Consider the following 26,861-nt stretch of genomic DNA (forward strand, 5'->3'; position numbering starts at 1 on the left):
GATTAGCCAGAAATAAGTGCTGTGTAAATGTTTATTGAGCAGCCTGTGTTTGTTGGATTTTAAAAAAGAGAGTGAGTCTCTTAAACAAAAAGCCCTCCTATCACCAGCAGCCCTAAGTGGGGCTCTGGGACAAAAAAAAAAAGTTTTCTGGTATCCTGGCTTGGGGGAGGGAACAGGTAGACAGTTTTTGTATTTTTTAGTAGAGACAGGGTTTCACCATATTGGCAGGCGCCACCACACCTGGCCAATTTTTGTATTTTTTAGTAGAGATGAGGTTTCACCATATTGGCTAGGCTGGTCTCAAACTCCTGGCTTCAAGCAATCCATTCGCCTCAGCCTCCCAAAGTGCTGGGACTACAAGTGTGAGCCACCGGCCCAGCCTAAGGAATTTCTAAACACAAGATTTTCAAAAGAGATTTTTAACCTACTTTGTTTTGTGTTATAAGGTAAGACTAGATGGCTGTTTTTAACTGAACATTTTTGAATGAATGTGAGTAGCAAGAACACTGGTAAATAGTGTATATCCACTTAGCACAGTTTCCCCTTGCAGTATGTTCTTTTGCCAATTACGTATTTTCCCATCCCTACATACATCCGCTTGGGCCATGTTGAAAGGAGGAACCGCCCTGAACTGGCCCTGCCCTGGCCATTACCACTTAGATCCTGGCTTGCCAAGGGGAATGGGGGAGTGTGCGTGTGTATCTCTAGGAGGGCACCTAGGGGAAATTGATCCCTTGAGATATTTGTTTCCTGTCTGTTTTTGCAGATTAGTTTCCATATCTACTCTTTCCTGTAGTGTCTGTATTTTTTGATATTGTATGAGACTTTAAAAAGTTTGATTGAATAATATGCATACCTAAAGTGCACAGATCTCAAGTGTACATATCAGTGAATTTTCACAAGCGCAGCACACCCATAGCCAGTTTAAGAGCCACAGCACGGCTCCAAAACCCTCCTGGTGCCCCTGCCTGCCTGCCTCCTCTCTCTCTTCCCTGTCCTGGCTTCAAAGGGTGTAGATTAGTTACGCCTTTTCTTGTGCTGGATCCAAAGGGAATCATATAGTATGTATTCTTGTAGGCACAAGCATTTTAAAATCTTTCTCTCCTCACCTGAAGTTTTATTGTTTTTTTTTTTTTCACTTTAAATTCTTTGTAAAAATTGAAGAAGCGAGGTGTTTTTATTTCCGTGTAATCACACTTGCGTATTTGAGTGTCCTAGTTCTTAGGAGACAGTCGTGCTGCTGAGAGACCATGGGGTCCCCTGCCTGTCTCCAGGGGACTCCGTGTCCCCAGTCCCGTCTCCTGCATGAGGCTTCCTGTTCATCTGCTGACAGGCATTGCCTTGTTGTGTGTAGTCACAGAAGGAAGTTGAGTTCCACATGTGGGGACAATGTAACATTATCCTGTGCAAGCAAGTCCCTGTCCCACTGACTGCTGTGACGCCCCTCAGATGCAGAGCATGCTGTCTTTTTTCTCTTGTAAGCAGGAGGATCCCAAATACAAGAAGATATTAGAAGACTCTCGTGTATGGTGTAAGTTAGTTTGTATATAATTTGATTTTTTGTGTGTGGGGGGGAGGGGGTTGTATGAATTTTGTTCTCAGACCTCTTCTCCCTGATTTTCCGTGGAAATACTGAAATTTCTCTTTGGCCACTTTCTGAAAAGAGAGCTCTTCTGTGATGGCCACAGCAGGCAGGAGCGTGCAGTCTGGGAACCTGGGACTGTACAGTGAATGCAGCAGTGTAGGGGAATGACCTTATCTCGGCAGCCAACAGGAAATGATGAAATGTGCTGGGAGAATTCAGCTGAGAGACAGAGGTCAGACATGCCAGCAGGGTTGGAAAGAGGCAGGTACGGAAGCTGAGCTGCAGAGTTAGCCGGCATCTGACAGAAAAATGTGAATGTGCTGTGGAAGGCTTGCATTTCCTTTAAGGTAGACCTCTTTGAAAGTAGAATTTTCACGGAATTGTTTTCTTTCTCACTGAGTGACTGATTTAACAGAACTCTCACCTTCTGTGCAAGCGCACCTAGTTTTAGAGCTCCTTGATGGAAATGTTCAATTAGTTCATTATTAACTGAGCAATGCAGAATGCTTTATCCAGGGTGCTTGGAGAAAATGTCAGAGTAAGTGTTTGATTTTCTTGGAGAATAGATTTCGGCTTAAACAAATGAAGGATTGTGTTTTGTAATTTTTGAGTCTGGCTTTAGAACATACGTGCATGCTTCCTTTCAAAATAGATGCAATAACTTTGCACCTTTGCTTTGGCATGTTTTAGAGTAGCTGACATACTTTAGCTGTATTTTTTTTCTTACCAAGTAACTAAATGAGTTACTTGAGTTAGCTGTTAGTAGAGGGCTTTTCCCCCTACTTTAAGGCCTTAATGTTTATTACATGCTGCCATTTTCTTTCTTTGCAGCCAAATCTAATCTACAAACACGTAAGTGGGACTTGAGAGAGAAAAAGCAGATTATCTTTTCCAGGAGACTGTAATTGCTGTTTCATGACTGTCTACTACAGACTCTCTGAATCACCTGCCACTGTTCCAGGACCCCTCCCGACCACCTTCCCATCCTCCCCCTCAGTTCTTCTCATTTCTCATCCCAGCTGGACCCTGTGCCCTCATCCCGCTCTGAGGGCTGTCACTAGACACTGTTTATATTTTTGTCGGGTAACAAAATGTAAAAGTCTTATTGTTTTAATAACTGAGCAGCCTTATGTACGTATTTAATTGTTTCTTAGAAGTCATATTCTGGAATTTTTTTAAAAACAGTGGCTCCCCTTTATTGCTGTGGTGCTGTAATTCTAATGAGATTTTTAAAATCCTGATACTTAAGTGATCCATCACTCAGTGAATTATACTTACTGGATTACTGATTGCCGTTAAAAAGGCAGCATCCTCTTTCCGTTCTCCAGAAAATACTGTGCTGGTGCAGCCTGTGCCTCACAGAAAAGCATGCTTTCTTGTTAGAATGTTACCTACCGTGAAGTGTGTGTTTCGAATACTTTTAAGATTGCACAGGAAAGGTTTCTAGAAACCCCCAAGGTATATAATATGTCTGTTCGACCTTAATCGGGCCCATCAGTTTTGTCTTTGCTCTTGTAGTTCTGAATATCTCTTTCTTCAGATCCCTTCTTGTCAGTAAAACATCCTACTGAATTCTAGATGAATTTTAAATGTTGTATTTATGAAAACAGCAAAGAGGTTTCATAACTTCAAACCAAAGCATGTTTTACAGGTATGAGATTTATGCCAATAAGTAAAAATACGCCTTCCTTTTTTCTTTTTAAACAGTGTTAGTCCTTTGAGACCCATTTGCCCACCCACACAATTCTGTTTTTCATTTGGCGGCATAATGCAGAAGGTGGGAACGCAATATTTAGAGCTGTAATGGCTCTTTGAGTTAATATTCCAGGCTCCTCGCTTTACCAAAGGACTTGAGATCCAGAGGTGACGACTTGTCCAAGGTCACTCGTCTCGTTGGTAGCCAAGTGAGTCTGAAACTCTGGTCTCATGACCAGGGTCATTACTCTTTCCATTACAGTAATCTGCTTTCTTCACATTATTATCTTAAGATGAATATCACTTAGCTAAGAGTGTTTTTTTTTTCTGCTGATGAGTCCATTTATATTTGTTTCACTTTCACTCAGCTTTTATTCAATAACTTTTTTGCTGTAAGTACCATTTGGCATAGATGTATAATGAATTACCTCAAGTACAAAGAGCATTGACATTTCATAAAAATCAACAATTCTCTATATTATAAAGTTTTGCTTGCCTCTCCCCTAGCTCAGGGGAGAGACAGTCAGTTGTTACTGATAGAAGCGGGCCTCACGATGGGATAGCTTGCCAGATGAGAATGCCGAACTTAATACAATCACAACTAATACAAGAAACAGACAAGCACTCAATTCTTCTTTGAAAGAGGATTCTTCAGGGTGTGAAAGGGAAACCCCAAACATTTAGCATTTCTGCCTTTCAGCCCCTATAAGGGAATACTGACAGCTCTGTCTTGAGCTGAACTGAAGAGGTATTGGAATATGAAAGACTTTAAAATAATACAACATAATATAAATAAAGGAGAAAATGATTTAATTTATAAAAGTGGAATTTACTCACAATTTTCCAGAATCATTAAAAATGATCTCTGCTAAAAATTGAATTTGAATCCTCTGAAATTCAGGTGTGGGAGTTAGTTATAAACAGGTATGCTGAGAACAGTGGGTGACTGTTCCTAGACCTCGGTGTGGCCATCACTGTCTGTCCAAAGTCACCTTGAAATACCTTGGGGAGGTTCACAGGATAGCACTTATTTGTATTTTCTAAAGTATTTCGAATATATGCCTTGTCTGAAACAAAAGCACTTCAGGAAAACAGGCACTTTCATAAATATATTAATTGTATTTGAAGTTGAATTTAATAACTTTACAACTATTTTAATTTATAAAACTGAAGAATGAAGTGGGATACATAAGCAATATTTTTATGCAGTGTGTCAGAACCGTCTTCCTTCCTGGTGTTCTGGTGGGCACTTTCTGTCAGTCTCCTTGAAGAGGTGCTGCTTTCATTTGGTGAGCCAGGCGACATTATCCTGGGGCCTGGAGAAGAAGTGAGGCTGCAGGCTCAGGAGCTGCAGTGGCTTAGTTCGCTTCTCCCATAATTTAGTTACCTTTGTTCCCCAATTAGCGTTTTATACTTACTATTATATTTTCAGTATATATTAAGTATAGAATATTCCAATCGGCTTCCTTTTGTTAGTGTATAATTGACCTTCTTATCTTCTGCAGTCTATAAGTAACATTTGATATGCTTCCCTCCCTGGCCTGTAGCTTCTGCCTACATTAGTATAAATGCTGCTGTGCTTGTGAGATTTAAAGATGAGAAAGGGATACCAGACTCTTGCAGTGCTGGCATTGCTCCAAACTGAGAAGGGGTTAAACGGCAGCCCCCCTGGGGCTGCTGTTGGCTTAGAAATCTCAGAGTTTGTGTTGTTGGTGTTTGGGCCTTTTTCGTGTCCACCTCTGCCCAGGGCAGCTCTCCAGACCAGATTCTAGAGGTGGCCTCAGAACCTTCTCTAAGACTATGAAGAAACGTCCCCCAGTATCCTAGACCCTTAGAGTTTGGTAAAGAGGAGCATGTATGTGTGTGTCAGTGTGGTGAGACAGTAATTAGACAAGGGTTATTGATTTGAATGAATGAATGAATGACATTGTTTGCCTTTCCATAGTGATTACTTTTGAAGGCACTATAGTCACATTTCACTAGGCTACTCTAAATATATTTGCGTGTCACAGTTCTGCCTTGACACCAAGTAACAGGTTGTGTCTACCTGACGTCTCCTCCAGCCCTGGGGCTCTGGCCTAAATTTTTTCTTTTTAGACTCTGTCATATATGAATCATAAGACATAAATCTTTATGTGGGCTCATGGTACATATTTTATTTTGAGAAACTTAATCTAATAGGAAGTTAGAATTAATTTGAAATGTGTGCCAATGGTCATCACAATAGTACAGGATTTAGATTATCTTTTTGTTAATGTGAAGGGTGCTATGAATTTCATACTCAGTCATGTTTCCCATCAGGATTTGTTCTACAATGGAGTCCTTGAAGGAGAACAAGGAAGAATGATTTTGCTGGAAAATGCTTACTTGACAAAATGTTGATGTAATTAACAGGACAAAATGTTGAACTTCCCAATTTGGAATTCTCTCTTTGACTCTTAAATTCCTAACATAGATTGGTAGTGCTAGTTTAACAAAATAAATGAAGCACATGACAGTTTTGGGGATAATGAAGTGACTTCTCTATCTTCTCTGCTATGAACTGACACATAAAGAAAAAATAGCACAGGGCATAGTAGACTGATCACCAGTATCTATTGATTTGGAAGACAGAAACATTTGCTACTACTTTCCCATCTATAGGGACGGTCACCTCAGGTTCACTTAGTCAGATCCTACCATTACTGTGCAGAAGAATGTTAGAAAGCAAGACCATAAAGCCATGAAGGAAAGCGGCAAGACCACTTTTGGAGGATAAATCTTTCATATTTCACATTGAACTCAAAGACATTAAATTGAATCTTAGGTGTACCCAGTGAACTTCTGAGGTTGAAGAGTTTGCATTTGGGATGGTGGAGGTTGTCATGATGATGAAAAGTCATGATGTGAGGCTATGTAAACTGTACTTGTCCCAGCACCTGACAGCCCTTTTTTTTTTTTCCCCCTGATGCTATCTCCAGGTGTGACAGCTTTTATTGGTAGACATGCAGGCACCTGTGTGAGCTCTGGGCTTATTTCCAGCCATCCGTTAGATCACTACCTGGAGGGACAGTTCACCTGGATGCTGGCTGGCTGGATCAGTTGATTTGTTTGTTCGTTCATTCGTTCGTTCGTTTGTTCATTCATTCATTCAGTTTACCTTCTTGGTCTCTTGTCCACGCCGTTCACATCAGGCACTGTGCTAGACTCTAGGGATCCATAGACAGTTAGGATTGAATTCTGGTCTCCGAGGACCTCACAGTCCAGCAAGGTAAAGAGAATTCTAAGCAGCAGGGTGATGAGTCTTAAAGAGCTATTGGGACCTTATTCTGCCATGAAGAATGGAGGAGATTGGGGGAAACTCCAGTTTGATGATGAGTTTTAGGGGGAGTGGTTTGTTAGGTACCCAAGAGAAGCAGAGGGAGCACTATATGCAAAGGCAAGGAGGTCAGAATCTGCCAGACTTGGGAGCTTGATGTGGCTGGATTGCCGTTTATATGTGGACATGCTTCAGGAATATTATATTTATCAGATCCAAACCAGTTATTTTTCATCCCAAACCAGTTTGTTCTTAATTCTATTTTTCTCTTTGTGGCATTATCACCTACCATGTCTCCGAAATTTGTAACTTTGAATCCCTGCCCCCGTCCCCCATTCCCTGGCATTATCCGTCACTATATCGTGTCTGTTTTTCCTCTTGGATATATTCCTCTTTCCTGGTCTTCTAACCATTTCCCTTTCTCCAGACTTGAACGTCCAGAACTGTGCTGTCCAGTGTAGTAGCCACTAACCACATGTGACTGTTTACATTAAAATTAACTAAAATTAAAAAGTCATTGAGACAAGTCTGGGCAACAAAGTGAGTCCTCTGTTTCTATAAAAAATAAAAAATTAGCCAGGTGCAGTGGCACATACTCGTAGTCCAAGCTTCAGAAGGCTTAGGTGGGAGGATTACTTACACCCAGGAGGTTGAGGCTGCAATGAGCTGTGATAGTGCCACTGCACTTCAGCCTGAATGACAGAGTGACACCCTGTCTCAAAAAAAAAAAGTCAGTTTCTCACTTGGACTAACTACATTTTAAGTGTTAATAGCTGGTGGCTGCCATACTGGACAGCCCAAGACTAGAGGCTCGGTGGGCTGTTCTCCACTCTCTGTCCAAGAGAACCTTCCTTTATGCGCTTTTTGCTTTCAAGATAGGGTCTTGCCCAGTCGCCTAGGCTGGAGTGCAGTGGCATGATCTCTGCTCACTGCAACCTCCGCCTCTCAGGTTCAAGTGATTCTCATGCCTCAGCCTCCCAAGTAGCTGGAGCTATAGGCACATGTCACCATGCCCGGCTAATTTTTTGAGTTTTTTGCTAGAGGCAGGGTTTCACTATGTTGGCTAGGCTGGTTTCGAGCTCCTGACCTCAAGTGATTTGCCTACCTTGGCCTCCCAAAGTGCTAGGATTACAGGCATGAGCCACCGCACCCAGCCTCATGCCTTTTAACCTTTGTACGTGCTGTCCTTATTCTCTCCAGAATACCATTCTTGCTGTAAGCATTCCCCTCTTCCCTGGCTTTCCTTAGGTGAATTTCGTCTCTTTTTTCCTCCAGTGTCCTTGTAATCACACAATCACGCTTGCCTCTGAGAGGGCACATATATGTTTATCATGTGTCGAGACATCATAGTATAGTAAAGCCTTGGGGACAGATTGTCTTAATTTCAAAACTAGCCGCTTACTTGCCAGGTGGCTTTGAACAAATTATTATTATTTTTTTTTGAGATGGACTCTCGCTCTGTTGCCCAGGCTGGAGTGCAGTGGCGCAATCTCAGCTCACTGCAACCTCCAACTCCCAGGTTCGAGCAGTTCTCCCTGCCTCAGCCTCCCGAGTAGCTAGGATTACAGGCACACACCACCATGCCTGGCTAATTTTTCAATTTTTAGTAGAGTCGGGGTTTCACCATGTTGGCCAGGCTGGTCTCGAACTCCTGACCTCAGGTGATCCACCCACCTCAGCCTCCCAAAGTGCTGGGATTACAGGTGTGAGCCACTACACCCGGCTGAACAAATTATTTAACCCCTCTGAGTTTTAGTTTCTTCAGCTATAAAATGAAGACAATGTTTTTTTCCTCACGTTGAATGAAACCCTTAGCACTGCATTTAAACATATAGCTCTCAAATTGTAGCTGAGAGCTCTCATTCTAGATAAATTCCCTTCTTCTGTTCGTCAGCCATGCTAAAACCATATAATGGTTTATTAATGCTAATAATGCTGTTATATTTCTTCTTTTCTGATTGTTACACCTTTTATTTTTCTTATTGCAGTGGCTAGGCCCTTCAATGCAATTTGCATAGACATGCAATTTTTTCTTATTCTTGTAATTTCTATTGGCTATAGTCTTCTGGTGAGATTTTTATTCTCTCTTTTGTTTTGATTGCATTTCATCGTGCCCACTTTCCATTGCATTTTTTTTCACTCTTAGTTTAGAAATTAAATTCTCAGCCTGCTCCTTTAGTGGTTATCCTAGATATTTTTGTGTACTTAACAAAGTCTAAAGTAATATCTTTACCCTTCTCTTGAACAATGGAAGGACAGAAAACATTTTAACTCCATATGCCCTCTCAACTTGTCCAGTTTTTTTTTCTGATTTTTTAAATCCTGCAAATTTGCCATTGTCTTTTGTACAGTTAATGCTATTTAGATTTATCCAATATATTTATCTGCATATTTGCTTACCATTCCTTCTTGTGCTTCGGGGCTTTCCGTCTGAAATAATTTCCTTCTTTTAAAAATATATCCTTTAAGGGCTGGGCATGGTGGTTCACGCCTGTAATCCCAACACTTTAGGAGGCCGAGGCCAGTGGATCACTTGAGGTCAGGAGTTCAAGACCAGCCTGTCCAACATGGAGAAACCCCTTCTCTACTAAAAAACGCAAAAAAATTAGCTGGGCCTGGTGGCACACACCTGTAATCCCAGCTACTCGGGAAGCTGAGGCAGGAGAATTGCTTGAACCTGGGAGGCAGAGATTGTAGTAAGCCGAGATCGCTCCACTGCACTCCAGCCTGGGCAACAGAGTGAGACTCCATCTCAAAATAAATAAATAAATAAATAGGCTGGGTGCGGTGGCTCAACGCCTCTAATCCCAGCACTTTGGGAGGCCAAGGCAGGCAGATCACGAGGTCAGGAGATTGAGACCCTCCTGGCCAATGTGGTGAAAACCCGTCTCTACTAAAAATACAAAACAAATTAGCCAGGCATGGTAGTGCGCGCCTGTAGTCCCAGCTAATCAGGAGGCTGGGGCAGGAGAATCGCTTGAACCAAGGAGGCAGAGGCTGTTGCAGTGAGCCAAGATCGTGCCACTGCACTCCAGCCTGGATGACGGAATGAGACTCTGTCTCAAAAAAATAAAAATAAAAATAATAAATAAATTAAATAAAATAATAAATAAATAAATAAATTTCTTCAACAGGCGAGTCATTAAGATACCTGGTTTGCTGTGCTGCTGAAAACAGAATTATGCTCTGTCATTCCTTGACTCATTCATTCCGGTTGTGTTTATTATGTGCCTGTTACGTGTCGGTGGTAGGAACACGGGCAAACAAGGCAAAATCCTGGTGCATAAGGAACTTACAGTCTCATGAGTGGAGATAGAAAATATATAATTTGGCAGGTGAGATTGAGTGTTATGAAAACAAAACAGAGTTAGGGCTGGAGTATCAGGGCTGGGGAAGGCTTTCTCAAGAAGAGGGTAATGTTTGAGCAAATATCTGATGCTGGGAGGCAGCAGATCCTACAGACGTGGGAGGCAGGTATTCCCAGCAGAGAGGAGGCAGGTGCAAAGGTAAGCCGAGTCTGGTGCATCTGGAGAACCATATGGAGGTCACTGTAGCCAGAGTCCAGGGTGGGGATTGGAAGGAGCGAGACTGGCGCTGGAAGCAGGGGCTAGAATCACATGGGACCTTGTAATCAGGGCGGGGAGTGTCAATAACTGTGACAGTTGACAATAGCTGTTGGCAAGTTTTGAGTTTAGTAGATTGAACCAGGGTAACTGAGACAGAGGTGGTATGAAGCGGCCACATTCTGGCTCTGTTTTGAGGTAGAGGTGATGTTATGTGGACATGAGAGGAGGAGAGGAGTCAGGGATGACACTGGGGCATTTGTCTTGAGCAGCTGTGTCCTGGAGGAGCCCAACTGGGGGATGCAGGGGCATAGAGGTGGGTTTTGGCCAGTATGTCGGAGAGGCCTGTGAGCCTCCCAGGGGGAGATGCTGAGCCAGCAGCTCGGGCCATGCCGGATCTGGAGCTCAGGGAGAGGCTGAGTGAGGAGACATCAGCACGTGGATGGAATTTTAGGTCACAGGAGGGAGAGGGTCACCCAGGAAACTAGTGTGCACAGAGAAGAGGAGGCTGAGCCCTGGGCCCCACAGGTGTGCACAGGGTGATAAGGACACCGATTGGGTGCTTTGCAGGACTGTCCAGAAGTACTTGTCTTGAGAGAATGCAATTAATACTGCAGGCCGGTTATCGTGTCTAGAAGATAAGGCTCATGGATTCATTTACCGGAAAAGCTTGGATTTCATGCTTACATAAAGGGAAGGTGCCTACATGCTGCCTTATTTTCCTTTTGAATTTTCAAAAGCAACTCAATCAGTATATTCTTATGGCAGAACAATTAAGTGATACAGATATGCAAAAGCCCAGACTTTCATGTTCCGCCGCCCAGAGATGTTCATTCAAGACTCAGGACAACCTTCCCTGACCACCATCTGTCCAGGTAGACCCTGTCACTCTCTGTCCCCCACTTGTCTTCATGCTTTGCTCCAGCCCTTAATGCTGTCTGCCGCTGCATTACCTACTGGTGTGGCTTTGAAATCCCCTGACCCCTACTGGAATATATACAGGGACCTTGTCACTTCTACCCATCCCAGGACCCCACAGGCCCAGCGAGGTGCCTGGCATACGGTAAGTAAGGCTGCATTACATTTCATTGAATAAAAGAATTCACATTTTTGGTACATAGCCATCTGGACTTTTTTTCTAGGTAATCACCCACTCTTAAACATATATTTTTAGATAAAGCCCAAGTGTTCAGCTTTTTAGACGTAAGAATGCTACTTAGGGTTTTGAATGTTACTGTAAGCTAACTTTGCACTAGTTGGCTGTAGGCTGCTGTTTTCAGTCAGTTTCAGCAATGGTGGCTGCACAGGCCTTCAGAGCCCTTCCTGAGCCTGTGCCTGGACAGCAGCGTCAATCGTCAGTCCACCTCATGCTGGCTCCTAGGAGGCTGTGCAGCTGCAGGCCTTTCCTCATCCAAACTGCTGTGCCTGCCCACCTGCCCACTCCCTTCCCTCCCCTACTCCCCTTCCCTCCCCTCCCCTCCCCGCCAGGTCCCCTCTCTTCCTCTCTCCTTCCCTCCCTCCCTCTCAGCCTAATTAGGCATGACTTTGTCTTATCTTTCCTAGTATTTAGACAGTTTGTTCCTCTGTATCTTGGAGGATTGTTCCAGGACCCTCCAAAGGATACCAAAATCCATGGATGCTCATCTCTGATATAAAAGTGTTGTATTTGCATATAACCTATGTACACTCTTCAGTATTCTTTAAATCATCTCTAGATTACTTATGATACCTAATAGAATATAAATACAATGTAAATAGTTATACGTATTGTTTAGGGAATAATGACAAGCAAAAAAAAGTCTGTACATGTTTAGTAGAGATGCAGCTACCCACTTCTTTCCCCCGTATATTTTCGATTCCTGACTGGTTGAATCCACAGATGTGGAACCCTTGGGTATGAAGGGCTGAGTGTGCTGTGAGCTCCTGGACCGCAGAGCCTGCATGGTGTTATTCACTTATTTTCACTTCCATCCCCTAGCTCTTAGCAAGGTTTCTGGAACTCAGAAAGTAAATGTTTTTAGAATATTGGGAGAGATATATGTAAAATAATTTTTAAAATCAATTTCCTTAGCTTGATATTTACTCAGTTTATTAGAATAAATTAAACATTTTATTGAAAATATTTAAGAATTTGGGACACAGGCTATGTCTTGAGACAGCCAAACTGACAAATTTTTATGAAGGATAGGCTCTTTCTGCCTGTGTGTGTGTGTGTGTGTGAGTGTGTGTAGTGGGGGTATTGGGTATTGTAATGAAGTCAAGAGAGTAACCAAGACATTTTCTTCAGGGCTTCTCAGACAATATTATTGTATATTGTAATTCGGCATTTTATCATAAATAAGAGTTGTCATTAATTTTTCCCCTTTATAAGTGGTCACTGGAAATGTTTATTAGGCAGGTAGCATCACAAAATGTGTGTGTGTGTGTGCGTGCGCGCACGTGCGCTTGTGTGTGTATGAGGATTAACGTTGAAGATCTTTGTTTTGTGTTTCTAGAGTTCTCAGTGGCACAGCTGAGAATGGGTGCGTAAGTCCTGCTTGCTGAAGCCACGAAGCCATATCCTCCCTGTGGGGGGTGGGAGTTGCCAGAGAGGCCAGGAGGAGTCATACTAGGAGCAAGAAGGCTGGGAAGGCGGGAGACTGACATTTGCAGGCACTCACATACAATGTGTCATTTAAATTCCTGCTCTGTGTAGGTCAGCCACCTTTATTCCCATTTTGCTGGTAAGAAGGTAGCTTAGAAGTTAAAATGTTCACCTGTCACAGCTGGTTTAAACCCTATTCTCTTTCTACTCTCCTTTTTTTTTTTTTTTACTATTTAAGGAATGTTTTGTCCTTATAGAGACAGGATCCCACCATGTTGCTCAGGCTGGTTTCTAACTCCCAGGCTCAAGCAATCCTTCCACCTCCGCCTCCCAAAGTGCTGGGATTACAGGCGTGAGCCACTATGCCTGGCCCACTCTCCTTGTTTAAGGGAAACTTTTGCTATTAATTTTATGCTTGATTTAAGCCTATTAGTTTCAGATTGTTGCTTGACAATTGAGTTCCCTGTTTGTTTTTCCAAATTACTGGCTAGTTCATTTTATGTGAACTTTTTTTAGAAATAAAAGCACTGTCAAGTTAGAATTCATTTATCAGTTTGTCACACCAAACTGGCTCCGTATTGTTCTCTACAGTAGAGTGCTTTGGCTCTAGCTGATACCTTTGAATGAAATAGAATATTTTCTTGAGAAAGTGGCACCATAGTTGAGTGCATAGATGCCCAGAAAATATTTGAAAACCAAATCCTCTCGTGGTTTGTACTTAAAATTTTTTTTTAGAGATGGGATCTCACTGTGTTGCCCAGGCTGGAGTACAGTGGCTACTCACAGGCACTATCATAGCTCACTGCAGCCTCAAACTCTTGGGCTCAAGTGATCTTCCTGCCTCAGCCTCCCAAGTAGCTGGGACTATAGATAGGCATGTGCCACCATACCCAGCTCGTGTGGCTTTTTAAACTTCAAAGGCACATATTTATAGTACTCGTTGAGAAGGTATTTAGGCAGTTCATTTCCAGATGGTGCTTCTGATGGGTGTGACCTCTTCTTGTCCATGCTTACCTAGCATTCTCGTGGTGGGCTTTTATCAGGACATTCTACTTATTGCTGGTAGGTAAAGGCAGCAGAAGTCACTCTTGTGGTGGAGTAACTAGTGACTTGGGCTGGTGTCTGATCTTCAGCACCCTGCCATTTGTAAGTCCCCTCTCCCCTCCTTCCAAGCCTCAGCAGCTTCCCAGGGTTTGCCCTCCAGGACCAGCGTGACCCTGCACTGGGCTGGTTTCTAACTCCCCTTTGTCACATAGGTTCCTCTACTTGGCATGCCTTTCCTTGCTGCTCCGGCTGAAGAATTCCCACTGAAACATCAGCCCTGGGCACACTTTCTGGACCCTCTGTGTGTCCCCGTAGCATGTTGTGCAGAACTGTTTCCTAGCTCTTGGCCACTGTGTTGGAGGAGGTTGTTCAAGTGTCCATCAACCCTGTGAGAATGGAGTGCACAAATGTGGGGGCACCTGGCTTACTGGCTCAGGAGCTGGGCTGCCGTGGAGCCTGGCCCCAGTCACCTTCTCCCTGGCCGATGCTTGTGGAAGGTCCCCATACTCCAGGCACTGTGCCAGGTCCCAGCCGGATGCCATTTGATCCATGCAACCTGTCAGGCAGATTGGATTCCATTTTACCGATGAGCAGTGTCAGGCACAGAGCTCTTAGGTATTTTGCCTGAGGCAGCTGGATCATTGAGAGGTCCCCCCCACCCCCAGGGTCTTGTGAAGACTCATAGATGCAGATTTCAGAGACCTTCTAGATTTGTGCATCCAGGCTAGCGTGTTCTTTGGTGTTGTCCCCTCTTGCTGTCTCTCATTTTCAGCTTGTTCAGACCAGGGCTTCAGCTCCTCTTGAGGATTACGCTCATCAGACTGTTGGGTAGGGAAGAGCCTCCGAAACTGCCGCCTCCAAGCATGGGAAGAGGTCGCTCCTCTTTTGTGGACAAAGGGCCACAGAGGCCCTTTGTGTGACAGGAAGTCCTGCTTCTAGAAGGGGCTGCCTGAAAGTGAGGGGTTGAAAGAAGCTGAAGCGTTGACCTGGGGCCACTCTGACTCATGCATGTTGTCAATAATGCCTTTTGTCTGTCTTGGGAACCTGCCACAGCAGACCTCGAAGGGTGACCTGGAGCATTCCTCTTCTCCCTCCTTCCTGCTCACTCTGCCCCCTGTGAATGCCCCTATTTTCTGACCTGAGCAAAGGGCAGCCTCCTGACCCATTCTATATTTTTTCCTTCTACTTATGCCAGGAGAATCTTTCTGTCTTATCTGGGCCTGTGTGAGTTTTCTTTTTTAGGAATTAAGTGCGTCTCTTGAGTTGGAAAACTTGCAGCTTAAGGGAGAGCTGTCCCACTGGGCAGGTGCCTCTGACTGAGAGGAGGCGTCGCCAGGAAGTATGTGGCCATGGCTGTTCTGGCATGATCCTGAAGACTGGCATGAAGGGGAATGGAGCCGCACAGAGAATTTCAGGCATCAGAGGGGAAACGCGGGCACCCGGACCCACAGCCCAGCTCCCTGCAACGTGGTCCACACGTCTCCTATATTTGTGGCCATCTGTCAGTTGTTAAATACTGCGGTTAGGATGTGAGGACACCAGAAGCGAGGGCAGTGGTGGCAGAGATGAGCTGACGCGTCCTCATGTGCTCTCAAGTCCTGATCCCCAGCTGGACGAGAGAGGATCATGTGTGCGCGCGTGCCTGTTTGAAGGGATCCTAAGATTATGCTGGAATAACACTGCATCAGTCCTGGGCAGGCAGCTTTATGTGTCGTGTAACTGGGGCTTCTTGCTGTGGGGACTTGGTGGCAAATCAGTGAGCACTTGTTCTTTTTGTTTTTTTGAGACAGAGTTTTGCTTTGTCTCCCAGGCTGGAGTGCAGTGGTGCGATCTCACTGCAACCTCCATCACCTGGGTTCAAGTGATTCTTGTGCCTCAGCCTCCCAAGTAGTGGGTGAGCCCATGGTGCATTGCTGCTCTCGCCAGGCTCAGAGGCCAATGTGTGCCTCCTTCCTGGATGCAGTGGCACTCAGTGAGTGCTTCCACTCCTGTCCCCAGGGACAAATCCTTTGGCTTTATTAGCTTTGTCCTTACTTCCCCCTTAGACTGTGGTGGGTTTTGGGTATCCATACTTCTGGAGACCCTACCCTGGATTATATTAGGTATGTTATGCTCACATGCAGTTTAAACACTTCTTTATGTTGTAAAAGTAATTGGAAGGATTCTTATAATTTTGCTTTTGCAACTATTTGGCTATGAGAAGTTGATTTCTCCTCCACCTCCTCTAATTCGTTTGTGCATTTGTTCAGAGGGAACAGTGTGCGTGAAGGGGTGGAGCTGATAGGAGTGTGGTGCTTGTGTTGGGAGACACAGGTTGTTAACGGTGGCCAGAGCGTGTATAGTGTGGCCAGGAGTGTGGTGTGAGTGGTGAGGCTGGATGAGCAGTAGTTACAGCCTGGAGGCCCTGCTGGCTTCGGGAGGAAGTAGGGGGAGGAGTTTGAGTAGAGGCAAAACCTGATCTTTCCAGAAGACATTCCAACCACCGTGGTAGAGTCACAGTAATGTCATGGAGAATGAAGGGAGTCGGGGACTAAACAAGTGGCTGCAGGTCAGTTAGGACGTTGTTAAGGATTAGGCAGGAGGCAATGGTGGCCTTAGCAAAGGTAGCTATCATCATGGGGACAGAGCCAAGTGGGAGGATTCAAGAGATACTGAAGAGCTGCTGTAGTCTGGTCTTGGAAGCTGATTGAATGTGGTAGTGGTGAGGGGGTTGGGTGTGGGAAGAAGAGGAGTTTCTGGCTTGAGAAGCTGGGTGAATGAATGGTGGGACCATTTCTGATGTAGAAAACCCAGGAACAGGAGCGGGCTCATAGAGAAGGGAATAGTTTGCAAGGACTGTGTGATGGCCAAGTGGAGGCATCTAGTAGGCAGAGATGCGGGTCTGGGCCAGACAGCAGATGAGGGGCTTGAGGTTAAAGGTGGTTTGGTGTGTGGGAACAGAAGAGGTGAGAGACAGGGCCTGGGACAGAACCTGGGGAACGCCAGCAGCCAAGGAACAGGCAGAAGAGGTTGGGAGAAGGCACACTGCAGCCACTATAGAAATGAGCTGGTGAATGTCAGCTGTTTCCCCAGAGACTCCTCTTGCCCTCGTCCCCCACTGATTTGCTTCTGGTAATTGCCGGTGCGGACATGCAGTCACTGTGCAGACATTTGAGCATCTACCTCATGCTAAGTGCTGGGGATACGGAGATGACACAGCCCTTGCCTCTTTTTTTTTTTTTTTTTTTTTTTTTGAGACAAGTCTTGCCCTGTCACCCATGCTGGAGTACAGTGGTGTGATCTTGGCTCACCGCAACCTCTGCCTCCCGGGTTCAAGTGATTCCCCTGCCTCAGCCTCCTGAGTAGCTGAAACTACAGGGGCGCACCACCACACCTGGCTAATTTTTGTATTTTTAGTAGAGATAGGGTTTCACTATGTTGGCCCAGCTGGTCTTGAACTCCTGAACTCAGGTGATCCGCCCATCTTGGCCTCCCCAAGTGCTGAGATTACAGGCATGAGCCACTGCGCCCGACTACAGTCCTCGCCTTATAAGTTGATGTGTAGTGGATGCGCTGTGCCACTCTGCCTTTTTTGCTTATACCCACTTTCGGATGGAAAATAGCTCACCTGCTAGTCCTCTGTAACGGATGCGTGGTGTCCTTTCTGTCAACTCGCCATTGTTTTCTTAGCTTTGAGCAGCTGACTTGTTTCCAATTTTTGCTGTTATAAATATTGCAGTGATGAACATTTTGTCCAAGCTATTTTTTCTTTGAGTTTATTTGCTTGGGGCATGTTCCCCAGAGTGGGACTTAAGGGTCAGAGTTTGGTAACTGTTATCTGCCTTGTTCTGTATTTTCAGATTTTTCCATGAAGCCTATTAGCAATGTTAGAGTACATTTCTGTTTTCCTATAGCCCCACCAAAACTGGCATTGTCATATTAATTTTCCTTATTTTGCAAGTTATTTCCGTATTTTAAAAGAAGTTGTGCTTTTTTTCCTGCATGGGAATTTGTTGTATTATATTTAGCTAGGTTACATTGCAGTAACAAGCAAACCCCAAGTCTCAGAGACTTAACCTAACACAAATGTCTTTCTCTCTTGGTCTGTGTGTCCCTTGTAGGATGGCTGGGGGTGCGGTTCCACAGAGTCCCTCAGGCCAGGCTGATTCAGGAGACAGCACTCTCTGAGAGCTGCCACTCGAGGCCTGCTCAGTGGACAACACAGTAGACAGGAGAGGCTAGGGGCTTTGTGTGGACTTTTCACTACTGATGTGGCCAGGACTACCGACACAGTCTGGCTTAGCAGGTGGAGCTTAGTGAGCATTTCTGTCTTGCCCAGCCATCTCTTCTTCTGTTTGTTCCTCTCCAGCAACTTCTTTGTCCAGTGGAATTGGATCCTCAGTCTTTGTATCGGCTCTTAATGTATTTTAGGTAATAAGATTTTTTATCAATTGTGTCTTTTTCTTTCTTTGCTTTCCATATTGTATTGTGCAAAAGTTTAACGTAAGTTTTGGCCACATTCATGTTTTCCTCTGATACCTTGTTTATTATCACAAATTTATCTTTTCTCAAAGCCAGAGAATAAGCTGTTTTTCTTTGGGTTGCTTAAAATGGATTTTATTTGGCTCCTTATGACACTTCAAATTCATCAAGATATGTAATGTCAGGTGGTTTTAATCTAAGTTAACTTAGGTCCTTGGTGATGCCTGTTCTGCAATATTAAAACAAAACAAAAGAAACAAAAAACATCCAACCCCAAGCAACACCTCTTCATGACAGAAACACTCAACAAACCAGGAACAGAAGGGAACTTGACTGGATAAAGGGTATTAATCAAAACTTCCAGGGCTGGCAGTGAAAGACTGAAAGCTTTCTTCCTACAATCCAGAAGAATAGGACCTTGATGTCTGTTCTCACTTCTTCTGCTCAATATTGTACTGGAGGGTCTAACCAGGAACTTCGAAGTTAGACAAGAAAACAAAAGGCATACAGATTGGAAAAGAAAAGGTAAAACACTCTCTGTTCAAAGATGACATGATCTTATATAAAGAAAATCATAAGGAATCCACCAGAAAAACTCTTAGAATTAATATACAGGTTCAGCAAGGTTGTAGGATACAAGATCAATATACAAAAATAATGATATTTCTATAATCTAGCAAGGAATAATTCAAAAAATGGAATTAAGAAAACAGTTTCATTTATTATAGTATATAAAGAATAAAATAGGAGTAAATTTATCAAGAGAAGTGTAAGACTTATATTCTGAAAACTACAAAACATTGTTGAAATAAATTTAAAAGGACCTGAATAAATGGAAAGAGATCCTACATCCATGGACTGGAAGACTTCACATAGTTCAGATGGCAGTACTCCTCAAATTGAGCTACAGAGTCACAGCAGTCCCTTTCAAAATCCCAAATCAACAAGCCAATTCTAAAAATCCCTATGGAAATGCAAGGGACCAAGAATAGTCAGAACAGTTTTGAAAAGTCAGAGAACAAAGTTGGAGGGCTCACACTTCCCAATTTACAAAAATGTATAAATCTACAGTATTCAAGAAACAGTGTGGTGCGGGCATAAGGATAGACATGGAAAAATGAGATAGAGTCAAGAAAACAAAACTAAACCCCTACATTTATGGTCAGTTGACTTTGGACAAGGATGCTAAGCCAGTTCAATGGGGGAAAGAAAAATCTTTTCAACAAGTGATGCTGGGACAACTGGATATCTACATGCAGAAGCATGAATTTGGATCTCTGCCTCATGCCACATATAAAACTTAACTCCAGATGGATCAGAGACCTAAATATAAGAGCTAAATCTGTAAAACTTTTTTAATTTAAAAAACTTAAAAAAAAATTTGTCATAATAAGTGATGTAAAACTCTTAAAACATAGCATAAGTCTTTGTCACCTTGGATTAGGCAATGTTTTCCTAGATATGACACCAAAACAAACAACAAAAGAAAACGGTGGGTAAATTGGACTTCGTAAAAATTAAGAACTTTTGTGCTTCAGAGGATGTTATCAAGAAAGTAAAAAGACAACTCAGAATGGAAGAAAATAGTTTCAAATCATATATCTGATAAAGATACCTTGAATACATAAAGAACTCTTGGCTGGGTGCATTGGCTCACATCTGTAATACCATTACTTTGGAGGATCACTTGAGGCCAAGAGTTTGAGACCAGCCTGAGCAACATGAGACCCTTTCTCTACCAAAAAAATTGAAAGAATTAAAAAAAAAAAAGAACTCTTAAAATTCAATAATAAAGGCCGGGCACAGTGGCTCACACCTGTAATCCCAGCACTTTGGGAGGCAGAGGTGGGCAGATCACCTGAGGTCAAGAGTTCGAGACCAGCCTGGCCAACATGGTGAAACCCTGTCTCTACTAAAAATACAAAAATTAGCTGGGCGTGGTGGCCCATGCCTGTAATCCCAGCTACTCAGGAGGCTGAGGCAGGAGAATCGCTTGAACCCAGGAGGCGGAGATTGCAGTGAGCCGAGATTGTGCCACTGCATTCCAGCCTGGGTGACAGAGTGACAGAGTGAGAATCTGTCTAAAACAAAACAAAAACCCCAAACTCAACAATAAAAAGACACACCAATTTAAAAAATGAGCAAAGGATCTAAACCGACTTTCTTCAAAGATAATATACAAATGGCCAATAAGCACATGAAAAGATACCTAACATCATTAGTCATTAGGGAAACACGAATCAAAATTACAATGAGATATCACTTCCCACCCACTAAGATGGTTACAATAAAAAAGACAACATGTGTTGGTGAGGATATGGAGAAATTGGAACTGTCACACACTGCTGGTGGGAATGTCAAATGATGCACCTGCTTTGGAAAGCAGTCTGGCTGAATGTTTGAAACTCCTGGCTTTGGAAGTTTCTCATTATGACCCAGCAGTTCTACTCCTAAGTATCTACTCAAAAGTAATGAAAACATCTGTCCATACAAAGGCTTGTACACAAATGGTAATAGCAGCACTATTAATAGCTGAGAAGTGGCAAACAACCCAAATGTCCAGTCACTTGGTAATGGGCAAACAAACTGTGGTATATTCATACAGTGGAATATTACTTAGCAACAAAAAGGAGTGAAATACTGACACATGCTGCAACGTGGACGAACCTTGAAGACATTCTGGAAAAAGTGAAGGAAGCCAATCACCAGAACCACATGTTATGATCCCATTTACCTGAAATGTCCAGCATAGGCACATCCGTAGAGACAGAAAGTAGATTAGTGATTGCCAGGATTGGGAGTAGAGGAGGTGGGGGATGACTGGGGAAGGGTGTGGGGTTTCTTTTTGGGGTGATGAAAATGTTCTAAAATGATTGTCATGATGTGGCACAACTCTGTGAACACACTAAAAATCATTGTGTACATTTTAGATGGGTGAACTGTGTGAATTATTATCTTAATAAATCTGTTAGAAAAATAGCAAGAATCTCAAGTACTTCACCCATCATCCCTCCCACAGCCTCTCCTGGTAAATAATCCCATCCCTTTGGCTATTCTTGACAGACACGTTTGGGTCTTTTCCATTTGTATACCCAAAATTTTATTCTTTTTGAGCCTCCTAAATTGTGACTTCCAGGATTAAACACAAAGTCCCAAGGTAGGGGAGGAGGTGGTGGCGGTGGCGGTGGCAGGGGCTTCACCAGCTTGAAGAGAAGCAGCTGGGTATAGGGAAACCCAGGACCTGGGGTGGCCCCTCTCCAGCATGCTAGTGAGGGCGCTCTGTGCCCTGTCCCAGGGTGGGGCTCACATTCTGGTGGCACTGCTTCCGGTGTAACTGGCTGACCTTGGAGACTGGGCTTCTTTCCCCCTCCCTTTCCACGAAGTAAAAGGAGGAGTGGATTGAGGAGGAAGTTTGAGAGCTACCTGGTGTAACCCGTATTCCTGTTGACAGGAACAGTGTTACTCATTCAGCAAACACATGCTGACCCCCTGCTTTGCACAGCGTCTGAGATTCAGAGATGAAGACAGCATAAGGTCACGATCTAATGACTCACTCTGCACTGCATTTCTTTCCTTCTATTGTATAAAATAGAAAAATCTATTTTTGGTGTAAAATGACATCCTAATTACTGAGTAGTTAAGGAGTTTGAGTTTTTAAGCCCATGCGTGCTTTCCACTTGGTTTTACTGTTTGTTCTCTAAGGCGCTGACTGTGTAGGAGTAGTACTAGGTAACATCTGTGGAGCTGATAGTAAGCATTGTCCCGCTCCTGCCCACAGCCTTCGGAGGAGCTTCCCTGCAGCAGGCTGCTGGATGTAGGGGACTGGGGGAATAACTCCATTTTAGAAACCCAATAATTGTGTCTGGTGCTAGGTAGAGTTTTCCTTCATTCAGTAGTTTATTGAAGGCCAGGTAGACACCGATTGCCACTAACATGCAGTCTCTAGAAGTCAGGGACTTTATCTTGCACACTGCCATCTCCTGTTCCTGGAACATCACAGGTGCTCAAGATGTATTAATTAGCGAAGAAGCAAATGACTAGAGGATGCAGTGATAATGACCTTTCATTCACCCTGAGGACTAGGCTGGCCAGGGAGTGTCTCTCCGTCTTGTAGGTAAGGAAACAGACTGGCAGGAAGTGACTGCATAGAGTTAGGCAGACTGTAAAAGCCAGAGCAGGCACAAGAATCCAGGTCTCCTGACTCCATGCTTCCATTGTGTGTTCTAGTCCCACCAACTTTGAAAGCAAAAGTTGTTATATATTTCTCTTAAAAACGTTGCCCTGTGGGAGTGCTTCCCATTCCCGCTGTGGGGTTGGCTCCACTGGAACGGGGAGGGTAGGAGCTGTGGAGTTGCATGGTTCTGGTTCAGTTAGGCCTGCTCTAACTGCGTCACTTCTAATCATTTTTCTTTCAAATCTTTAGACTCTTGGCCGGGCGCGGTGGCTCACGCTTGAAATCCCAGCACTTTGGGAGGCCGAGGCGGGCGGATCACGAGGTCAGAAGATCAAGACCACGGTGAAACCCCGTCTCTACTAAAAATACAAAAAAAATTAGCCGGGCATGGTGGCGGGCGCTTGTAGTCCCAGCTACTCGGAGAGGCTGAGGCAGGAGAATGGCATGAACCCAGGAGGCAGAGCTGCAGTGAGCCGAGATTGCGCCACTGCACTCCAGCCTGGGTGACAGAGCGAGACTCCGTCTCAAAAAAAAAAAAAAAACAAAAAAACTTTAGACTCTTGTACATCTTCTTACACTCCTGTTTGAATTCGCATGTTAATATCAAATTTGAAAAAGTGTCATTTTTGTCCTTTTTAAAGTAAGTTTTTCTATTTTAAACCTGTGGAACATCAACTGAGTATTTAGGTTGGGGAAGTGTTCAGCCTCCATCTCCACATTCCCAGGGTGCTTACCAACCAGAGGCTAAAAAAATATTGCTGTAAAAATCAGTCCAAGGCAAGTCTGGATCTGTCAGCTGATGTGTTCCCATTGCATAAGATAAATGAGTTTGGGGGACACATCTAATAACACGCTGTTAGCTCCAGCTCTTCATTAAGTTGCATAGGTGAGCTAAGAGCTGATGGGCTGGACTGGGACGGGTGACCTTGGGGCCTGTCCTACCTTTGCTGCTGACTCTGGTAGCCCAGGTGGTTGTCAGCTGGAGCAAGCGGTCTGAATGCCACCAGGATGGCTGGTCATCAGCTTGTTTCCTTTGACCTATAAAGATGTTGGGGGAAACATGGTTATTTTAAGGGTTACTATATGAATCTGCATATAGGATTTTTAAAAAATACTAATTTGTCACAGACAACATTTTTACCTTCTCCACCTCGGGATCCAGCACAAACAGCACCTCCTCTCTTCCCTTCCCCTTGTCTTCCTGTCTTGTTTCTTGAGCACTTGCTTTGGGTTAGATAAAAAGGGTCAAGCCCTTCCCTCGTGGAGCTCCAGGTGGAGTAGGAGAAAGACAGGCTCTTCACCAGCCGGGCACGGGTAGCACACCGGAATGCCACTGTGCCAGGCTGTCGAGAGGGAGATGGTGCAACCTAAATGGTCCTGCGGAACATGCAGTTGGCCTTTGCAGAGGCATTCTTGTTTGGACACCCTCTGCTTGCTGTGGTCCTTGGCACACAGCACACACCTGGTGAGCTCTTCCCGTAGAAAAAGATTCCCTACCTGCTTCTGAGCCACTGCTGCTGTGACCTTCCCTTCCTCTAAGGTCATGGGAAAGGGAGAAGGTCAGGCTTCTTTCTGACGCCTCCTGTGTGTTCCAGAGGGGAGGCTTCCTTATGCAGTTTCTACATCAGGGGCTTCCCTCTCTTCTTCAGGCCAACTTTAAGAATAAGATTAACTGGCATATCTTTCTGTGGGATCTTCAGAACCATCTGTGTTTTCATCCTCGGGTTTTAGGAATTCACTGCCTAACATTCTCCATTCATACCTTCTGCTGCTTCGTGAGTCCAGGAAACAACTTGGAAACTGGATCTCCAGTGGAGAGAGTGATTGATTTCAAAAGACTTCCCCAAACTTACCTCAAGTGATTGCTTGGTTTGTTTCAAAAACTTTTTAAATTTTGCCCAACTTAAATGGCAGTCGTTTTTAGGGCTGTCATCTAGAATCTAGTATTTAACATGATGATTTTGTTTTACTCTGTACAACTGTGGGTAGAGGGCAGGGAGCAAGTTAGCTGGGAAAAATCAACCAGGCAGGCGCAGGTGAGACTTCTACCGCTGTCATTCCAGGGTTCTCCAGTGGGAGATTGAAGCCTTCTGGAGATGGGGGTCCAGACTACTCGAGCCAGGAGAAGGGTCCCCCTGCGGGGCTCCTTATTTGTGTGGCTGGTCTTCAGATCGTGTGACCCCCTAGGGATGCTGGACTTTGCTGTTCTTGGAGCTGCATGGGTGCAGTGGAAAGGGCTGGGAGCCAGTGTCCCTGCTCCTCACCCACAGTGGGGCCTTGGCCAAGTCTGAGGGAGAGCCGAGTTAGGAGAAGTGCAGGATTTGCGGCCAGGCAAAGGGTGTGGTAAGTGAAAGCACCTCGGGTGCTGACTCACATGCCTGACTACTTGCACAGGGCTCCTTGAGAATGAGGCCGTGTGGAGATTCAGTGTGTGGTAGTCACTGCACACAACCTTGGTGATCGAGCCGTGACATCTAGGCAGGGGCTCAGAGGTGGACTTTGGTGGTGGGGCTAGAAGTTGAACAAAGAGGTCATTTTGTTTTGTCTTCGGTGCCCATTTAAGCTCATGCATCGTCATTTCTACTGCCGCCTGCCTGGGCTCACCCACAGCCATCTCACCAGGAACTGCTGCCACAGCTGTCTTTCTGTGCCTCAGACATGCCAGGCGGGCCTCTCTTGCCTTTTGCTGGGGCTGCCTGTGCTCTGGGGGCCCACATGGCTTACTTCTTCCCATGTTGTCTCAGGTGTCACCTTCTTTGGGGACCTTCTCTGGTCACTCTGTTTAGAAGCAGTCTCTGTCTACTCCCTGTCTCATCCTCGCTTATTTCTCTGCATAGCACCTGCTGGGTCAGTCACCTGTGCCAGAACACAGACCCACGAGGGCAGGAGTTTTGGTCTGTTCTGTCCCCTGTTAGATTCCCAGCATTCAGAACACCGTGTGGCTGCACAGGCACTCAATATACAGGTGTTGAAAGAATGGAAAGTAGGCATTGGTGGGTAGATTACTAATGCATTCACAATGGGTGTAAATAGGTATATGCTAATTTAATTTACTGCCCCTGCCCCCCCCCCTTTTTTGAGGCAGAGTCTTGCTGCGTTGCCCAGGCTGGAGTGCTATGGCATGATCTTGGCTCACTGCAACCTCCGTCTCGCGGGTTCAGGTGATTCTCTTGCCTCAGCCCCCTGCGTAGCTGGAATTGCAGATGTGTGCTGCCACACCTGGCTAATTTTTGCATTTTTAGTGGAGATGGGGTTTCACCATGTTGGCCAGGCTGGTCTCGAACCCCTGATCTTAGGTGATCCACTCACTTGGACCTTCCAGAGTGCTGAGATTACAGGCATGAGCCACCATGCCCAGCCATAACCCCATCTTTATTTCTGCTTTGATATATGTAAAAATATTTTTTCTTTTTTTGCTTTGATACAAAATGCATACTACGTATTTTCACTTAAATCAGTCCATCCTTTGCCTTTGCCTATGCTTCATGTCCCCTTAGAATGTTTGAGTCTTCATAGGACTTAAAGATCACCTGCTCCATGAACAAGGGAACTGAAGGTCAGAGGGGAGGAGTCTTGTGCTAAGTCCGGGGTCATTCTGCTCCATCTCCTTCCACTGATACTGGAGCCAGGGAAGGGAACCAACATGGATTGTTTGCCAGATGAGAGACAGGTATTTCCCCGCATGATCTAAGTGAATCCTCAGAAGTCACAGGGTGTGCATTGTCATCCCTGTTTCATGAGCGGAATTCTGTAAGTTTTTTTTTGTTTGAGGTGGAGTCTCGCTCTGCCGCCCAGGCTGGAGTGCAGTAGCGCGATCTTGGCTCACTGCAAGCCCTGCCTCCCGGGTTCACGCCATTCTCCTGCCTCTGCCTCCCGAGTAGCTGGGACTACAGGCACCCGCCACCATGCTTGGTTAATTTTTTGTATTTTTTTTAGTAGAGACGGGGTTTCACTGTGTTAGCCAGGATGGTCTCGATCTCCTGACCTTGTGATCCACCCGCCTCAGCCTCCCAGAGTGCTGGGATTACAGGCGTGAGCCACTGTGCCCGGCTGGAATTCTGTAGTTTTCAACAGGAAGAATGAAGTGATAGAGTGTACCTGGGTAATGTGGCCAGTTAAGACTTGATGGCTAGGTCATCTCTCAGGGATGCCATGGAGCCCCTGGGATGCCTGGGACTCTCTGAGCTCTCCAGGTCTCATGCTTTCTGAGGGTGCTGCTTGTGGGGCCACCTGTGTTCCCTCGGGACCAGTGTGTTTCAGTGTCTGGCCCGTGAACCTGTTCTCAGGCTGACCTTGTCTCTGTGGAAACACTTTTTCCTTGAATTCAGTATTTGGGATTTTGGTAACAAGCCAAATTGAAATCTCAGTGATTACAGGACTTGATGAATAATTTGTGTTCAAAAGATTGAAAAATCATCCCTCACGAAGTCCATTTTCCGTGTTGCCTAAGTACAGTT

The 26,861-nt window shown here is 44.7% G+C and overlaps 1 protein-coding gene across 6 annotated transcripts in view; it reads left to right on the forward strand.

Annotated features, from left to right (window-relative positions):
* The window catches only part of PACSIN2 (protein kinase C and casein kinase substrate in neurons 2), a 143,980-nt gene that overhangs the window by 51,163 nt on the left and 65,956 nt on the right, over nucleotides 1-26,861 (forward strand). The window contains exon 1 of one of the 6 annotated variants that reach the window (XM_030815417.1): nucleotides 1,652-1,932. The exons of 4 other annotated variants lie outside the window; for them this stretch is intronic. The gene's annotated coding sequence lies outside the window, so the exon portion shown is untranslated. Of the gene's footprint in view, nucleotides 1-1,651; nucleotides 1,933-26,861 lie in introns of those variants that run through there. One more of the 6 variants, XM_030815419.1, reaches the window with a different exon arrangement.

Source organism: Nomascus leucogenys, chromosome 7b (assembly GCF_006542625.1).
Source record: "Nomascus leucogenys isolate Asia chromosome 7b, Asia_NLE_v1, whole genome shotgun sequence".
NCBI lineage: Eukaryota > Metazoa > Chordata > Mammalia > Primates > Hylobatidae > Nomascus > Nomascus leucogenys.